This window comes from Vespula vulgaris, chromosome 11 (genome assembly GCF_905475345.1).
Source record: "Vespula vulgaris chromosome 11, iyVesVulg1.1, whole genome shotgun sequence".
Lineage (NCBI taxonomy): Eukaryota > Metazoa > Arthropoda > Insecta > Hymenoptera > Vespidae > Vespula > Vespula vulgaris.
This window is the reverse complement of record NC_066596.1, coordinates 6,624,312-6,644,288: the sequence shown is the minus strand read 5'-3', so window position 1 is coordinate 6,644,288 and position 19,977 is coordinate 6,624,312. Positions and strand designations below refer to the sequence as shown.

At 38.6% G+C, this 19,977-nt stretch overlaps 1 protein-coding gene across 12 annotated transcripts in view; it reads left to right on the top strand.

The window, feature by feature from the left end:
• Positions 1-19,977, top strand: part of LOC127067432 (tyrosine-protein phosphatase Lar) — a 479,322-nt gene that overhangs the window by 125,701 nt on the left and 333,644 nt on the right. For 4 of the 12 annotated variants that reach the window (XM_051002303.1, XM_051002299.1, XM_051002301.1 and 1 more), the window contains exons 1-2: positions 13,815-14,131; positions 18,139-18,178. The gene's annotated coding sequence lies outside the window, so the exon portion shown is untranslated. Of the gene's footprint in view, positions 1-13,813; positions 14,132-18,138; positions 18,179-19,977 lie in introns of those variants that run through there. The other 8 variants (XM_051002302.1, XM_051002306.1, XM_051002304.1 and 5 more) reach the window with 4 other exon arrangements.

The following is a 19,977-nucleotide window of genomic DNA, read 5'->3' as shown; positions in this document are numbered from 1 at the left end:
GTTGTATTGATAAAACGAAAGACAGGGGATCTTAATTGAAGTGAACAAAAATGAAGTTATATTAAATTGCATACTACAAACTAACCGATGGAACAGTTGCAATTGAATTTGGAATTCCAGTTGTCCTTAGATCTCGTTTCGAAAATTTTCTTCTTCGTCTATTTCCTATTTCTAGTTTCCAGCAACCAACCATATAGCGCACGCGGCGCACCACCATTAGCCCAAATCTAATCTTCTATTCAGCATTTCCATATGGCTTGTCAACGTTACAATGGAAGGCTGATTAAGCTCCGGTTTCCACTTGACATTATCGGCGCCGAACGAACGACCACCACCACTACCTCCGACACCATCGCAACATTCTCTGTTTCTCGAATAATTATTCGTCCACTTTCGAAATTGCCATAGAAATCCGTGCACGCGATCCAGAGAAACGCAAGATAGATTGCAATAGATGGATCAAAAGAGAAAAGGGGGAACGGAAAATGGAACGAGCGATCGTGAAAGCCAACGGTTTATCATCTTTTACGGAAAAGAGAATTGTTATCGAAAACGTTGACCCTTTGTTACAAATATACATATATATATATATATATATATATATATATATATATGCATATATACGTACATGTACACACATGCGTGTATGTGTGAAATTTCATATTATATATATATATATGTATATATATATATATATATATATACATGTGTGTATGTACGTATATATGGGGGAAATGAAAAAAATAGGAAAGCAAAAAAAATCTAAAAATTGCAACCGAGAGGTCGTGCGTCGAACTCGTTTGAATGATTTGTAGTTGTTATTTTATCGTAAAATATTTATCGAAAATTATAAGAAAAGTATGAGAAATATAATATTTCAATAATAAGTGTATCGTAAAATAGTTATAGTATTCGTATATAGTAAAATAATATCTATCTTTCTATCGCCTTACGTCACTCTACTTACGTATTAATTATTCGTAAAAAGCAAACGTCATTATAACGATATAAATTAAAAATCAACTTCGATCGATTGCTTCAAATCGTTTTGAAGTAATCGCTAACGTTCCTAGATAAAATGGAATAAAAAATATACATAGTCTGAAAATATCGACTCTGGCTATAAAATCGTAATGCTTTTCCATGGTCGCGTAATACCGCGTGTAAGTACGAGTCTCTTGGTAAAAATGGAGCGCTATTTCTCTCCCCTCTGTGTAACCGCTCCTTCCAGTACATTAAACTGCCGATAACGCAGCTCGAAATCGCGCTGCCTCGAAATCGATCGAGTCGCTTTACATCGGGACTGCCAGTTCCGAATTCAACTGAAGCTAGACATACTGACACGTATGTACGTGCGTACCTGCATATCTGTGTATATGCATGTACATACACACGCCATAGATAACATAGAGCGTGAGAATTTGATCGAGAGAATCGATGGATCGATGGTTGCGAGAATCGAGAGAGAGAGAGAGAGAGAGAGGGACAGATAGACAGAGACAGAGAGAGAGAGAGAGAGAGAGAGAGAGAGAGCAACGAGCGGAAACGCGTCGTCGCGAGGATTAATTTTAAGCGGCGCTTACGAACATACGGTTTGCGCGTACGCATGCGCGATATCTGCTGACAATCAACGCCATGGTAATTTTCGAAAAGCCCTGGCAATAATCTAAGCGCGTACGGGATTTCGCATGGTCGAATTTCGGCATTAATCGTGACTGCAGTCCACTAACACTAACTTTCTGTCTCTCTTTCTCTTTCTTTCTCTCTCTCTCTCTCTCTCTTTATCTATCCATCTCTTTCGGACCAACCCATAACCCTCCTCCCGCGGTTTCTATTCTATATAGAGGTGACAACCATTAGCGTGGATACACTGCAAATCATTAATCCGATTACCATGCTGTGGAACGACCCGTAAAACCTACTACGACACGATTTTCCGTTAATGACAAGGAGAGAGAAAAAGAGAGAGAAAGAGAGAGACCTTTAATGATGATTTTTCATCAAAATTATCACGCCGATACGTGGGTAGTGATACGTCGTTAATAAAACGTGTAATCGTCTATGAACCTATCCCAAAATGAAAATGTTATATCGGGTCGTCCTAAATATATCAGTTTCCATACCTAATCAAATATCTCTGATATTTCGATAAATTTTTTATTCGTTCACAGATTTTCAGGTTTTGCCGATCGGGTACTCCATCGGGTAGCATATTCGCGCGATAAAGTATAATAGAAATTTAGTAGCGACGTTATATACGATCGAAATGGTTATTGAAAATTAGTTTGATAATTCATAAATTAGGTGAGGGAGAGAGAGAGAGAGAGAAAATGGTCGGTCCACGGTGCGAGCAGAGAAACGAATGATTTATTCGGAAAATAGTAGTAACTTGTTTGCCGATCGGCGAACGGTCAATAATTTTCTGCAGATCGACCGATCGTTACTAACTTTAACAAGCGAGCAAATAAAGTAATAATAAACAAAGATTATTTCGCATAAAACGTTATTAACTAAGTCGGCGATAGTCGAGTTTGGAGGTGTAACGCGTAAAATCTAACGTCATCACCGATCATCGATTTACATCTCGTGGCTGATCCACTAATCAATTATTGACTGTCACCGATATAATTATCTCTCAACGATGAAATACCCAAATCGTCGGCAAATATAATTTGTGTGAGCACGCACACGCCTGTGCACGCACATGAACACGCACACGCACGCGAGGACGGCGGCGTTAATTGGCGATGCTAAATTATAGCGTTTCTATCGGGCGCTGGCGCGATGATTACTACTTTACAAGGCAACGATATATTTCCTGGCGCGGTAATTTAACGGCGTACGTGCTGTACATAGCTGTACTGCAAATTACGATCATCATTATTATCATCATTATCATTATTATTATTATTATTATTATTATTGTTATTATTATTGTTATTATTATCATTGTTTCAATTATTTTATTATTATATCAAGACAACGGCATGACAAATTTATTTGGAAAAAAAAATGAACGTTTCCATGGGGAATATTATAAAATAAATTTTGCTAACATTCTCCTCTCGTGGCCGATCGCGACTATTAAACTAATAAATAAATAAATAAATAAATGAACAAATAAGGAATGGAGGATAATCGAGGTAGATCGAAGTACCAACGAAGCCTCATATCCCGAGATACTCGGAAAAGTTGAAACGTAGTGCGGAGTCGCGATTCTCTCTGTAGTGCTTTAACGGCTTGCAGCTGCCGTTCCATACGTCCCTCGGATGTTTCGTGTTCCAGCAAAGACCGTTCGTGCTTGCACGCGCGCGAAAATGCATAACTAAGCGAGACCGAGCTTCTACAGTTACGATAGCTATAGATAGGTGAGTGTAACGCATATAAATACAAGGGTATATGCGTTTACCATGTGTGTGTGTGTGTGTGTATATCTTCACACACACAAATATATATATATATATATATCAAGCGTATATAGTAGCATTAACGACGTAGAACGATAACCCAACGCGTTTCCATCGGTCGGCCGCGCACATTTTCGGTTGGACGTGTAAAGGGTGGCGAGAGGGCCCACCGATAGAAGGGAGTGTGTGTAATGGGTGTAAGCGGTGGCCGAGGGCGTGAGAGGGCGAGCACGATGGCTCGTGGCCCGCTTAGGCTTGTCCAACCCCGATTTGGTTGGCCTGTACATGTCGTAACGTCACGTGCGTCCAACACCCCTGCGTCGTCATCGATCTACCGGGAGCTTTCCCCTCTTCCTCTTCCTCTTCCTCTTCCTTCCTATACACCATCACCTCCTACTATCCCACTGACATCCCTCAGCGTCCAAGGCACGAGCCACCGAGCATCCATCCCAATGACTTCCGAGAGTGTGTGCGACCGTTAGCACGTAAATAACTAGCTTCACTACCCCGCAAAAGGAAAAAAGAAAAAAAAGAAAAAAGAAGAAGAAGAAGAAGAAGCCTTGATCTTGGCACTCTCAGAGGGTTCTGTGTTTTATCCTTCATCGACATCCTAAGAGAACCTTATCCTCCTATCTAATTTCCCATAATTTTCCTTCGGTAAGGGGGTTCCTCTCGATATCGGATTACAAGAAATTTCATAAGATAAATTTCATTAATTATAGATATATTCTCTATCTCTCTAACATCGTCTTCGGTTATCGATATCAAACGCGATGATTATTAGTAATCAAGTTTCCTTATAATCCTTTTAATACGAAAGATTTTAAATCGATCTGATGAATCGTGAAATGTAGATATATACGTTATATGCGTGTCTAGCTATCGAAATAGACGTTCGAATTAAATCATTTACTGATCAGTAATCGTTTAACGAAGAAATAGATTGTTAGTTAGGGAGGCAGACAGGGAAATGTAATCAGGAGTTGATAACCGTGCAAACGATTTCGAAACTTCGAAGCGGACGCTTGTTTCTAACGTTTCAAAGTTGCGTTCCTCTTGTTACGAAAGGGAAACTCGTGCCTATGTTAAAAGTCTATGTGTAACAACGAATGTAACGAGAAACTGAAAAGAGAGAAACTTTTAGAACCTCTACTTGAGAAAATTAAGATAAACGATACAACTTGCGTTACACGTGTAAGAGACGAAAACCAAGAATAGAAGAAGACAGCCAAAGAGAGACAGAGAGAGAGAGAGAGAGAGATTAAAATTATCTAGCAAAAGCTTTATCCACTCTCGACATAGACGATATCCGAAACTTTGCGCTAGTGATATCGGGAGACATCGAGACTAATCATAGTGTGGTCGTATGCCAAAGGATCCAACATTAGAGGAACCCAACCTCCTCTTTCTCTCTCTCTCTCTCTCTCTCTCTCTCTCGGACGACCTCTCACGTGCACAACCCTGAACTCGCTTTCAACCCCTCGAGTGACCTTTCGCAAATAGCGTGGAAAGGCCACTCGACGGTACGTGCCCTTGCGCATTCCATGGAAAATGAAATATACATATCGATCCAACCCTCTCGATCGAAAGGTCAGAGACATAATTTTACGATGCCATCGTCGAGCTATTAAATGCTCTTTTCTCTCTCTCCTCTCTCTCCCTCTATGTGTGTGTGTCTCTATTTTCCTCTCCGTTATTTTTTCTCTATTTAACAGAAGGAAGATTTCAATGTTCCCGCGCAAAATTCTGAGCTACTTCCACTGTTCGTGTACACGTATAAGAGTTATTTCAACGACATAAGGAATCCTTAGGAATTCGCCGTTGGCGATCGAGTGATCTGGATACTTTACCGATACGGGACACTGCCATGAATTCTCAAACAGCCCCAAGCTCGTAATTCCTCACGTATCGGATATCCTCGGCTTTGAATTCCAAGTATAACTCGTACGAGTATCGGGATAGGCACGGTTTGATCGCGAAAGATCATATTTCATGCTGCTTCTTTAGCTATACAAAAATCATTTATCTATATTGATACACGTATACACATGTATATATATATATATATATTATCTATGTATAAATGTATGTTAAAGTATGTAAACAGAACGAATGAATCTTACTTGTACTTAAAGAATCAATTTATTCTCGATTCTATCGAAATTATTAGATCACCCTTTGTATCTAAAAACCTTGACGAATTTCATTTCCCTCGATGAATCAATAATTCACTAACCTTAAAGAAATCGAATTCAAGGGAAACACGTCGATCGACTTACCTTAAATTTCCTCTACCGTCGTCGTTGTTACCAGTGCCCAATATGATATGTGATGGCACTTCGTAGAAGTAACTTTTACGATTTACAACGTCATATCGAGGCTCATCTTTCAATTTCCACCCCCTTAACGCGACGTCAGGAGCACATAACTTTCCAGGAGCAATCGATCCAATGACGTCGCTGTACCATCGCGCTGCCTTATGCCATCCAAACGCCTCTAAACGTCGAAGACTGCCAGTTATACCGAGGAATCTGGTACTGATTCTACGAATTCTCGACTAGTACATATTTCGTACTTCCATAACGCTCGACGCTTATCCCCTTCATAAATCTTTAAGTACTTTTATAATCTTCCAAAATTTTTCTTTTTTTTTTTCTTTGTTCGTTCTTTTGCGCGTATCTTCTTTTTCTTTTTATTTCTTTCAGTTCAGCAATCGAAAATCTCGGAAATAACCAGCGGTGGACCCAGATAAAATTAATACTTTTCCTTTATCTTTAAATGAATTTCCATCGGGACAGAAAATCTCTAGATAGAATTTATGTAAACCTTATAAATATGCATATAGGAGAGATTAATGCGTACACTTTCGGTGAACAGAGTTAGAATTTATCGGAGATCTCTTGTACGGTACTCATCCGACAATGGTCGACCGAGCCGACTAACGAGAGTACGTACGTACTCGAGTAGAAATTAGTTCGAAGGTAATTACGTGGCGTATACGAGAAGAGAGAGAGAGAGATAGAGAGAGAGAGAGAGAGAGAGAGAGAGATAGAGAGAGAGAGAGAGAGAGAGAGAGAGAGAGAGCATAGGATACCGATATGATTGGTGAGACGGAATATAACGGCCATTTCAAGATGGAGTTGCCCTGGGGAGCTTAGAGATACAAATCTTCCGGTTGGTAATGGGACAGGGGACACGTGTCCCGCATCGCGTGGTCGAGTCAGCTTTAGAAAATGGAACGGAGAAGGTTGCCGTAAAAGAAGCGTCAAGAGGAAAAGTAAGTAAGAATGTAACGAGGTGTAGGAAGAGTAAGAACGAAAGAGAAGGAGGAGAAGGAAGAGAAGACGAAGGAGAAAAAGAAGGTAGTGAAGGAGGAAGAGGTAAACGAGGTAAACGGTCAGAAACTGATCTAGAGGGTCGTTCAAAGTTAAGAATCGGCTGGAGTACCGACGGAAATCGCATCCGGGCCCAGCTGGCAATCGATTCACGTCGAATTCCCGGCAAGGCGCCGCTACCCGGTGGCTTAGCTTGGGATTTATCCCGTGGGAAATCAGTTAGTTTCGCTCAACGAAATTCGCAACGTTACAAGGAGGGAGAGAGAGAGAAATAGAGATAGATAGATAGAGATAGAAAGAGTAGAGAGAGAGAGAGAGAGAGAGAGAGAGAGAGAAGCCCGTGTGAAGGAATAAGAGAGGCAGAAGAGAGGAATAGGAAGGAAGAAGTCAAAGAAGGAGGAAGAGGAGGAGGAGGAGGAGGCCGAATAATCGCTCGTCGATACGTTAAAGTCGATAGCCGATGTTGCTTCTTCGAATTTATGTGATAGAACACCCCTTACTATCTATCTAGGGATAATGTACTCTCTTCTAACGCGGAAAACGATTCTTATTTATTTCTTTCCCATCTCTCTCTCTCTCTCTGTTTTTTTTTTTTTTATTTTTTTTTACAACGAATCGTACCGAGAGCGAAGAGGTAAAAGAAGAAAAAGAAAAAAAGGAAATCGGAGAAAGAGAAGGAGGAGGAGAAGGAGGAGGAGGGGAGGTGGGTTCCGTAGATAATCGTCGCGATTTCGTTTCGTTCCTTTTCTCGAATAATTCATGCCCCTTGAGAAAGGTGTGAATTATATCGAACTGTATCCTATAGAGCAAGAGGATAAAGAGAGAAAGAGGGAGAGGGGGAAGAAGGGAAGGAGGAAAATAAGAAGGAGAAGAAAAATAGAGGATCTCTAAAAAGGTGTGTGTTCGTTTGTTTCGACGATTCCCTCATTCTCGTTTCCCCTAGGGAAAGAACTCGACAATTTTTGCTCCTCTTTCGGGTTTTCCTTTCTCTCTCTTTCTCTATCTATCTATCTATCTATCTATCTATCTATCTATCTATGTATCTATCTATCTTTCTCTTTCTTTCTCTCTGTATCTCTTCCATTCTACCTTCGAGATGTTCGATTCGTCTTTTTTTTCTTCTTTCCCTTCTCCTTCTTCTTCTTCTTCTTCTTTTTCGTCTTCTCCTTTTTTTCGTGAACGAGACCACCAGTAAGAGAAACGCGAAGGTAAAGAGCGGTAATTCGTTTCCACCTCGGTTTGTTATTAATGAGGTTTCGTTATCCAAGAATTCAGCAGCTCCGGTAATCACCCTACAAACGTTTCTTCGCATTTCTTCGAGCATTCGGTCAGCTGGAAAGAAAGAAAGAAAGAAAGAAAGAGAGAGAGAGAGAGAATGAAAGAAAATGAGAGAGATAGAGATACATATATATATATATATATATAGAAAGAGAGAGAAAAAGAGAGAAGAGAGAGAGAGAGAAAACTTTCGCTAAAAGACGATCTTTCTTTCCGTCTCGCGTTAAATAGCACCACGGTAATCCATTGTTTAACCTCAACCAACTCTTTTTCACCATAGCCAGAGAGAAAACAGAGACGTTACAGAAAGCGTTAAAAGCCGAACGACTCTCCGCGATTAGTTTTACTTACCAACCTAGCTCTAGCTACCTATCTACCTATCTACCTACCTACCCACCTATCTGCGTCAACTTTAAATTCATTTCCGGTTTCATCGTTAAAATCATTCTCTCGCGAGATCGTAAATCCCGCGAGGAGATCGTAAATGAAATTATACGCGTGCTCGCACGAGCTAGGACTAACTAGCGCCTGTAATAAAGATTGCGCGACGTGATCGGCCGACGCTCCTAGTCGTATATTCCTAGACGTTAAGGGTTCAAACGCAAACTGCGGGGCTTGGTCCGAGTCCTAACGACAATTACGAACGATGCGAGTGCACGCAATGCGACCGGAGATAAGTCGAGAATGGAACGGAACTGAGGATGGGGGAATGAGAGGGAGATAGAGGGGTTTGGAAGGAAAAAAAAAAAAAAAAGGAAAAAAATATAGAGCGGGGAAAAAGCTCGGGAAAAGCAATCGTTTGATCGTGAAAGCTATTCTCAAAGATATCCTCGTACTTTATTTGTTCTTTCTATTTTTTCTTTTTTTTTTTTTACGATCGAACAGATAACAATAATACTAATAACCATGATAATAACGTAATAATACTGACGATAATAGCAATGGCGGTAGATACATACGTCTCTCATTCATGTGTTCTGAAACGTGCTACGAAAAAAAAAAGAAAAGAAAGAAAGAAAGGAGGAAAAAGTGAGGAAGAAAAATGAAAAAGCAAAAGAGAAAGAGGTGGAGAAGGAAGGGGAAGGAAGAAAAAAGGAGGGAAAACTTAAGAGAGAAAGAAAGAAAGAGAAAAGGAAAAAGATCAAAGCAAAGACAAATGTAATATGAAAAATGCTAATACGTGGCAAACTTTTCAACGAGTCGCAGTAACAAAATGATCGTGCACGCAATGCGACGACGACGACGAATGCGAGAGAACCAAGGGATGAGGTAGCACTGGGGGTTGAGAACGAGAAGGTAAAAGGGGAGAAGAAGGGGTAGTCGGAAAAAAAAGAAAGGAAGAGAAAAAAATGTAGTCGAGGTAGCGGTAAACGTTCCGTTTCTAAAAAGTATGATCGTTTTACACTTGTTTTCCTCTTTCACGAGAGCGTATCTTTTGAATAAAGATACTAGCGATGCTCGGGCGCGCGCGAGCAAAAAAAGAAAAAAGAGAAAAAACGAAAAAAGAAAAAGAAGAATAAGAAGGAGAAGAAGAAGAAAGAAGAAGAAAAGCAAAAACAAAAGCAAAGAAAAAAAAAACTTTTTTCGAGAAAGAGAATCCTACTGCGGAGAGATATTTTTATTAGTTGCGCGCGAAACTAACGCACACGGATGAGAACTGACGTAAAGCTGTATTGTTAGCTTGCCGCATTCGGAACGTGTATAAAAGTGTTATCACGTGTGTGTGTGTGTGTGTGTACTATGTCCGTGTCTATGTTTGTCTGTCTATCTGTCTGTCTGTGTGTCCGTGTCTATGACTAACCGTGTGTCCGTGTATATAGAGAGAGAGAGAGACCAGCGCACGATGGAATTGCAACGAGCTGCGTTCTCCGAATACACGCGAGCGAAATTGTGGCCACGAGCGCGCATGCGGAACGTTCGAAGGAACGAATCGACTTTTCTCTCTTTCTCTCTCTCTTTCTCTCCCTATCTCTATCTTTAACTCGTTCTCTTTCTCTTTCTCTTTCTCTCTTTCTCTTTCTCTCTTTCTCTTTTTCTTTCATTCTCTTTCTCTGTCTCTCTGTCTCTCTTTCTCTCCCACTCTCTATTTTTTGATCCTTTATATTTTTCAAGAAGCCGAAGAAGCTTTTCTCTTTTTAATCGTCTATCTTCTTTAATTTTGCAAAATGATCTATAAACGGTCGATGAATGTATATATAATAATATCGATGTACGTATGTGTAAATAAAATCGTAGAATGGGTCAAGAATACTGATTATTCTTTGTTAAAAAAATTACAATAGGTACTGGTTGTATATGCGTCACACAGTGTATGTGTGTGTCGTAGTTTGTAAAGCTACTGAAAGATTTCAAGCAAACTTTCCAAACAGTATCACGTTCATTTCTAAAACATATTCGATAAGAAATCTCGTTGTATCTATATATTTATCTATCTATCTATATGTGTATCTATCTATCTATCTATATATATATATAGATATACAGACATGCATAAGAAATAAGAAGTCGAGACAGTTCTTTAATATGATCAATTTCTATATCCGAATCATTCGAAGAATTTCTAATGGATCGTCGACGAATAACCTAAAAAGAAAGATCGTATCGAGTTATCTCGAATTATACTATCGTGTTAGACTTTTCCGAATAGCTGTATGGAGTATCGTAAGTACCTACCTACTCGAGGCAAGTATGCGAAATGTAACGTTATGTCGGTTCGGTTAAAGCAAAGTTTGCAAAGTAATCAGAAACGCGGAGAAGGAGACTGGCTAGGCGAACACATTTATGCGAGTTTCAAACTCTTCTCCCTCGTTCTACTTTAAACCCCCTTTTCCCCTTTCGCTCCTTCTACCCTTCCTTCCTTCACCTTTGTACCACCAATTCCCCTTTTTCTTTCTTCCTCCGCCCTCTCCCCACCCAATCGTCTGCCCTTTTCCCTTTGCATCCCTTCCACCGCAAATTCAACTCGCTTCGGTCCCGCAAACAACAAATAAGACTCGAAGTATCGAGGAAACGTGCACGTCGACGTTATTTCGATTTATGTATTACAATTATCGAAAACGTTTTAACGATATTATATCATCCTATTTCTATGCTAAAAAGTAACAAGTACAAACAAATACACGTACATATATGTGTGTGTGTGTGTGTGTGTAATTAGTTAATTCTATGGATATCGATTAAACCATTCGAGACAGAACGGAGAAATGAAATTTTTGGTAGAATAAACGAAGATTATTTCGAGGACGACGTAGAATTAATTAACCTGTTGCATTTTTTCTTCTTCTTTCTCTTCTCCTTTTTCTTTTTTCTTTTTTCATAATTCAAGAATATCCTTCGAAACAGATTGGTGTACTTACGTTAGTTCTTTTGAAACCATACGAACATACGTATTTTTTCTTCAAGCAGGTCATTACTTTTTCTTCCTTCCTTTCCGCCAGATTTTAGGATTTCTCTAGCGACGCCGAAATCGTTGATATCAATTAGCCGTAGAAGAGAAGCTTCGCTAGCGAAGTTTGAAATCGGAGGAAGTAGGAGACGTTGAGTGCTTCGTTCGGTTAGTTCGTTAAGGAAGTTAGCTGACTTACGAAGCCAACAGAAACGGATAACTCGTCTTGCGTAACGACTCTTAACGCAATGCTATATCTCTCTGCTACTCGTAAAGGTTGCCCAAACTTCACTTTCTCACTCTTCTATCTCTTTCGTTAAACCCTTCTTTCACGTCCAAGCAAGATAGATATACAGAGACAAAGAGAGAGAAAGAGAGAGTGGGCAATAGAATGACGAAGAGGGAGAGAGGACACGTAGGGGTTGCGACGATACTCGCTATTTGTCGCACGCGACACCTGACACGTGTCACGCAACAAAACACGCAAGTCTCGTGACACCTTTTCTCTCCTTCTTGTACTTACTTTTTTTCGAACGTTGAAAACGCAAACCCCTCTAACACCATACCCCAACTCCCAACTCCCAACTCCCACCCTCCTACGTCCTCTATTCTTCGACTCTCCTCTTGCTACCTCTTTGTAAAATAATCGAATCGGACGTTCGAAAGTTTTAAAGCGTTACTCGCGATATAACTCGTCGATATTTCTCGTCTGATAACTCTCCATCGAGTCACATAACAAGATTTTCTATAAGAATATTATCGAACTTTGCCTCGTAGTAATCTAACAGTCTCTCATACCGATTTCACAATATCGAAATTTTCGTATTTCTAAAAAAAATACAATTCGACGTTTATACGTCGGTCAGCCGTAAACGAATTATACTCTAATAAATAATTACGACTTGTTTTTTAAAATATTAGATTCGATCGTTACGACATTGACAATGGTATTAAAACGTGAGACAAGTTACGATATATTAGATAGGCGATATTTCATCGTACGACGATATTAGAAATATGGATTTGAAGGTTTCAGTCTCTCTTATATAGTATCCTTGAGAATATTTATTGATTTTAAGGCAAAGAAAGAGAGAAAGAGGGAGAGAGAGAGATAGATAGATACATGGATAGAGAGAAAAAGAGAGAGAGAGAGAGGGTAGAGAGCGCCGTCTGTCGTCCAGCGATAATAACTATAAACACGGTTGGTCCGATGTGCTCGTACGTCGTGTTGGTAACTACTATACTGTGTATACAAGGTAAAGCAAATCTATACTTTATCATGCTCTAACACTGAGATTTGATGCAGTTTGCTGAAGGCACTTACCGACACGAAACGACATATGTATACAAGTGATCGCTGGCAGCTTTACGAACGTAAATTAACCTAGCTACTACGAAATTCGATAGAACTTCGATTACGAAAGTACAATGATTCTGTTATCAAAAAGCAAACGAACGATATTGAATCGTATAATTTATATATAAATTAAAAATATTACCTGATTATTAATTATGTTAACGTCTCAACGAGACGCTTTTGTTATTCCAATTATTCCGTCGTATTTCCTTCGTTTCTTCTTTATTTTTTATACTCTTAAACGAATACCAAAGAAATACTAATAAAGCGTAAATAGAATAAGAAAGTAAACGTTCACCGTATAATAGATATATGAGATACGATAATTATTTCCCTTCGTTCTAACCTTTCTACGCGTATATATTTACGAGGCATGCGACTGCGTAACAAACGATGCATATTGTTTCGCTCTCTCCATTCTTTACAAATACAAATGATCGGATAATAATTCGTAAGTACGTGCAACGAATACCATCGTAAAGTTTCCTTCATCGTCGAGAAACGTTCAACACAATCTAACGTATCCGCACTTGCGAATATTCGGAATTCTTTGTCGGTAATCCCAACAGTCAACTAGCTCGTATAACAGAAAGTTTCTTCGAAGAAAATACCGTTGGTTGTCTAGCGTCCTGAATTATCGACATTTCTTTTTCTCTCTCTCTCCCTCTTTATCTCTCTCTCTCTCTCTCTCTCTCTTTCGCTCTCTATCTTTATACTCGCTCGATAAAGCATTACCCACGTTCTCGCGACGCGTAAGAATTCATAAAATTAGCTCGTAAATTTGATCCTTAGTAATAAATAATGGACGAAATATTCGTAAGGATTTTTCGTTGTAATAAAAAGTATATATATGCATATATATATATATATACATACATATATTATATATATATACACGTACATATATCTATATATATATATACATATATTCCCGGCTGTAAGATTTTGGCGCGAATCGAACGAGGGTAAGGTGGCATGTGTACGAGGTAACGAATGACGAGAAAGAAGAGAGAGAGAAAGAGCGAGAGAAGAGAGAGAAGAGAGACCGATATGTACGAGGGAGCGAGAGAGAAAGATATAGGCATCGAGCGAGCGACCAATCAGCGCGTCGCGTCGAGAAACCGCCGCGTGATGACGCGACGTACGCAGGTCCACAACATGGCCGGCTGGAGCCTGGCACCGCCATGGCGACATTCTTGTCACTTTCCTAACAATCCTCTTTTTTATACCTTTTGCACGACTTTTTTAAACGGCATCGCGTAGTAAGTAAAAACGACGAGTGACAAGTGCGCGGACGATGTGACAGTGACGATGGGATTTCCTTGACCACGCGGCCAGACGTCCACAAAATAATACGAAGAAAGTGCAAGTGAGTGTCTGTCTCTCTCTCTCTCTCTCGCTCTCTCTCCGTCTTTTCTTTTTTTCTTTCTATCTTTCTCTCTCCTTCTCTCTCTCTCTCTCTCTCTCTCTCTCTCTCTCGTTCGTTCTCGTGCACGCACGCACTCCATGCACGATTTCGTCGAAATTACGAATATGCGTTTATACATTGTTTATGAAATTCTTTCAAATCTTTATAAACATTATTTACTCGACAAATTTGTTTTTCTTATTCTTCGATATATTTTTCGAATAGAAAAGTATAATTAACGAACGAACGAAAGAGAGAAAGAAAAAGAGAGAGAACCATTCGAAGGAAAAGCGTCTTTTTAGCCATGTCCTCCTAACCTCTCTTCGTCCATTCGCGATCGACTTATTCGAAATTGTTCCTCTTTCTGTTTGAAAATCTTTCAGGATCGTAAAGATCCTCGGGTTTACTAATTACATGAATCGTAACAGACAATATTAACGATTAAGTAAGTGTTATCTTTCCGTTACTCGCACAAGTGGTTCTTTGGGATATAGATAGATGCATGCACACGTATACGTGTATACATATATTTGAGTCATATAACACGTGTCTCTCTCTTTCTCTCTCTGTGTATATGTAAACGCGTGTATACGCGTGCTTCTTCTGTACGTCGTTGGTCAGACAACTGTGAGAGCGAAAGAGAGAAAGAGAACAAGAGAAAAAGAGAGAGAGAGAGGGAAGAGGCGCGAATAGAAGAAGCGTGGCTGCTCCACTGTTTATATATATACATATATATATATATATATATATCTATATCAATCATGACACATACACACATCTATATAAATATATCGCTGTAAATAGAGTAAGATTGCGATTGTTTACGCGATTCGAGTCCCTCGCGTACGTTACGCTCGGTCGTTGACGCGAGGCCGGTGAATAAACCAAACGTCGTTATGGCAACATATACATACACGTATAAGAGCTTATAGTAAATGCGTATACGTCCAAGTCCGTCGCGTACACACGCGTCTCTACTGTCTGACTACGTGTGAGTATTAGTATTAGTTTAGAGTACGAACGCGCGTGTGCGTGCGCGTGTCACACTATTCGCTTGACTCCTCGTGGAAACGTTGTTGTTGCGTCGTCGTCATCGTCGTCGTCGTCGTCGTCGTCGTCGTCGTCGTCGTCGTCGACGTTGTCGTTGTCGTTGTCGTTGTTAACGTCGTGTTCCTCGTCTCCTCGCGTCGTCGAGCAGGAGGTCCGTTCTCTCGCGTGCACAACAGCTGGAGGAGAAGGAATCGCGGCCACGCCAGGAACACCGTGCGGCACGCGTCCTCCCTCCTCTTCTTCCTCTACTTCCCCTCCCATCCTCCCCTCCACTCTTGTATCCCTTCACCCTTCCATTTCTCCATTCCTCCCTTCTACTCTTTCCTTCCTATATACCTTCTCCTTTACTCCTCTGTCTCTCTCTCTCTTTCTCTTTCTTTCTCTCTCTTTCTATATCCTAATCGCCATCCGTCGCAATACGCCGCCTACGCGGCAAAGATCGTTCGACCGATCGAATGCGTTCGATCGATTTAATATCTATGTATGTATGTATGTATGTATGTATGTATGTATGTATGTATGTATGTATGTATGTATGTATGGATTTATGTGTGTCTATGGTTATGTTACCATTGCTGATCCATTTCTTCGATTCTTCTGGTAATCGTGTATGTGTGTATGTGTGTTGGGTATTTTATTTTTTTCTTTCACTTTTTTATTTTTTGTTTTTTTTTATGTCTCTGTGTGTGTGTGAGTGTGTGTTGGGTATTTCATTTTTTTTTCTTTCACTTTTTTATTTTTTGTTCTTTTTTTCTGTATGTCTGTCTCTCTTTCTCTCCCTCTCTCTTTCTCCCCCCCCCCTCTCTCTCTTTTTTTCTTTCTTTCTCGCTATCGATAATTTTTATAATTAGTACCAGATTGTTTGTCTTTCTGGAAAGGTTGACTGATAGAAAAATGTTAATATATTGTAATCGTTCGATTGTATTTGAAAGATCGATATCGGGGCTTTCACTTTTGTTCTCCGAACGATGTTATTTTTTCCACTTTTTTTTTTTTCTTTTCTTTTCTTTTTCATTGTCGATCGATTTAGAATGCAACGTGCAGCGTGCGAAATGTTTCATAGATCCGCGTATTGCACATGTATGTACATACATACATACATACATACATACATACATATAAAGAATTCACCTCCTTATATTATCGTGAATTTTCGGTGAAAAGAAGGAATGCTCGAGAACGTCGTTTTTTCTTCTCTTTCCTTTTCTTCTTCATTTTTATCTTTTTTTTTTTTATCTTTTTTTTCTTTGTAAACGACAACGACGACTACGAAAAAGATTCGATCGTTCGAACCTATCCTACGTAGTCCTCGCGTCGCGTCGTCGTCGTTGAAAATCTCTCAATGGAAGAAAATTCTCTTGAATTGGATACACCACTACTACCAATGCCACTACCACTATCATAAGCGTTACCATCAACATCACCGTCACCATCACTACCACCATCGGTATCGCTATTACTATCCTTACCCACCCACCCCTCCTCTTTTTTCCTTCGTTTCATCCCCTTCTTTCCCTTCTTTGCATTTTTACGGTACGAAGAAAAGGCATTCGGGCGATCGTTCGCACACTCGTCGACGATTCGATCGCCCAATGGAAAATCTCTCTCTCTCTCTCTCTTTCTGTCTCTCTCTTTCTTCCTTTCTTTCTCCTTTTCTCTCTCTCTCTCTCTCTCTCTCTCTCTCTCTCTCTTTGGTTCTTTCGTTCGTTCGTTTGCTATCGTTCGTTTTTTCTTTTTTCTTTTTTTCTCGCGAGAGGAAAGAGAGAACGAGGAAATGCGAAGCTGCCTCGTTTCGACGCTCGTTTCCGCGACAGCTCTTACGTATGTATGTACGATATATATATCTACATACATAGAAATATATATATATATATATATATATATATATATATATACACAATCGTCGATGGAAAATTCTTTCTCGTTTTTGTCCTATCTTTTATTCACAGTGCATAGAAATGAACACGAAACTAACATCCTATGTTATATTTTCTTTTGATCTTTGTGTGTGTGTATATATATATATATATATATATATATATATATTTGTTTAGAAGCGATCTCTCTGTTTCTCTCTTTCTCTTTCTCTTTCTCTCTCTTTCTATTTTATTTTATATTAAATATCTACACCTTAATATAAATATGTATATACAATATATATATATATTTCTAAGTTTGTTTATATCTACATCTTTAGTTAATTTAAACCGATAAAGTAATTAACTTAACCTATATAATATATGTAAGTTTGTTACCTTCTCGCTCGGTCTTTTACTTCTAAAAACGTTATATTACACGCGATACGCTTTATCGTCTTATAAAATCGCGTAGCAGTTACTGTTATTTCGTTCCCGTTCTCTCTCTCTCTCTCTCTCTTTCTCTCCTTCTCTTTCTCTCTCTCTCTTTCTTTCTCTCCTTCTCTCAACGTTTCAATTACCTTCCGGCACATGCTCGCAAGATATAATAAAAGACGCAAGGAGAATACGAATCGCGGACTCAAGGAAGGAAGGAAGAAAGGAAGGAGACCAAATCGAGAAAAAGACTGGGTCTACGTGCGCGCTTTCACCTTTGGCAAGGTCGATCGCAAACGAAACGAATAAGTATTGATAATTATTCGTCTTGTTTGTTCTCTACGTCTTAGTCATTCATATTATTATATATTGTAAACATATCGAATCGAAGAAGTCTTGTTCTGTTTTATTTTTCTTTTTTCTTCGTTTCTTACGAAGAAAAATTGATCTACGACGTTAGTATCAAACGCACAGTCGCACGTTCGTCGTCGTCCCTTTAAAACGTTCGTATCGACGAAATTTTAATATATTTGTTAAGCAATTAATCAATCAATTAATTAATTAATTAATTTTTCACGCGCGCTGTACGTTCGTGTGTAAATTAAATTATTTTATATTTGATTTCAGGACGGATCTAACAACGATCGAATCTGAGAAAGAAATACAGGTGCGTATCTATTATACACGATCATCCCTTTGGTTTGGGGGATGAAAAATTGTCAAAAAGTAACGACCGTTGCACGTATGTATATATGTATGTATGTATTTATGTTCGTACATATAGATGTTCTTCGTTCGCTTCTCGTTTAATTTATTCTGATCGTATTTTTTTTTTCCTTTTTTGTCTTTTTTATATTTATTTTCTCTCTCGTACGATAAAATCGACGAACGTTCGCGTTGGATTTTTCTTTTTTCATTAGTTCGAAATTCAAGGCACCCTTTTTCATATTGATCGCCATGCTTATTCGCTTCGACGAACAAACAAATTCTTTTTTCTTCCGAGAATATTTCACTTTACTTTTTCTGCGTACGCAAATACGACGTAGTTACTTGATAACGTAATCGATTCATGTAAAATAATCAATGAATGTTTGAGAACAAATTGCGATATTTAATTTTAATGCGTTCCTTTGTCCGTAAGAAAATTTCTAATCGTTTAATCGTAAAAAAAAAGATACATTGTAGAAGATAATTAATGGAGCTTACTTTGTCATTTATCTTTGAAGATAATTATTTGAACGTCGATTGTTTAACGTTACGGCTTTTAAATCGACGAGATAAATCGACGAGAAGGATGCATACGGTATATACTCGTAATTCATACACGTATTTTCTCTCTCACGCACACACGCACACGAACATACATGTATATTTACGAATACCTGTAAAAGAGAGTATCAATTATCTAACAATAAAGTTACGGGATTCTGAACGTGTACACGCGTGTTGCTATGCAGCTTTTTTCTTGTATGTATGTATATATATGTGTGTGTATGACGTGCATATATATATATATGTATATATGTATGCTATATGTATGTGTGTGTGTATGTATGAATGAATGTGCAATATAAACAATCTTTCGTTCTTTTCGAGTACGCCCGCATGCATTTCGATCCAACAGCTTTTGTTTCATTGTTCTTTTATTCTCTTTTTCGAAACATACTTTGTTTCTCTTGAACGAAAAAAATAAGAGAAGAAGAAAGAAAAAGAAAAAGAAAAAAATTATCAAACAAGTACGAATCTTTTTCGTAAATTATTATACGCATCATAAACGCATTACGCGTGTAAATAAGAGTAATGCAAAAGATTCGCCAAATTTTTACTGAGACGATAAGGTGTATTTCATCTTTTTGTTTCCATTTCAAAACCATTACAATTCATTTCCACGAAAAGTGAAATTCATTTTCTTCGAAATACGTCTATTTAGAAGGAAAGAAAGAAAGAAAAAGAAGAATTGTTTCTCATGAATATGTCGTTATCTTAATTTGCACGACTCGTTTAATTTTTATCGCACATTTTATAATATTCTTCACGTTTTTTTTTTTTTTTTTAATTACGATAATATCGAATAATCGTGCACACAATGCACGTATTTTATTTCGACATCGTAGCGAATAAGTAAATACATACGTCCTTCGAACGATCGTTGATCATTATGCACGTTGATGTATCGTACATTAGTATTGGTATCCTTCGTCGCTATATGCACATTAATTTTTTTTCACCGATAGCACAGATTTTATTCTGATAAGCACACGATACGTGTTTTACTTATGTATGTTATATATTTTATTTGATCGATCGACTTATTTACAACAGCACAGAACTTACGATCGTACGAATTTAATTCGTAAGAGAATAGTAATACGTATGTGCTAGTAAAAGCGCACGTTTCATTCTCGAGCGGTTACGATTTAAATGATATTTTTAAGAGTACCTTTTTATTTTTAATTCCCCCCTTTT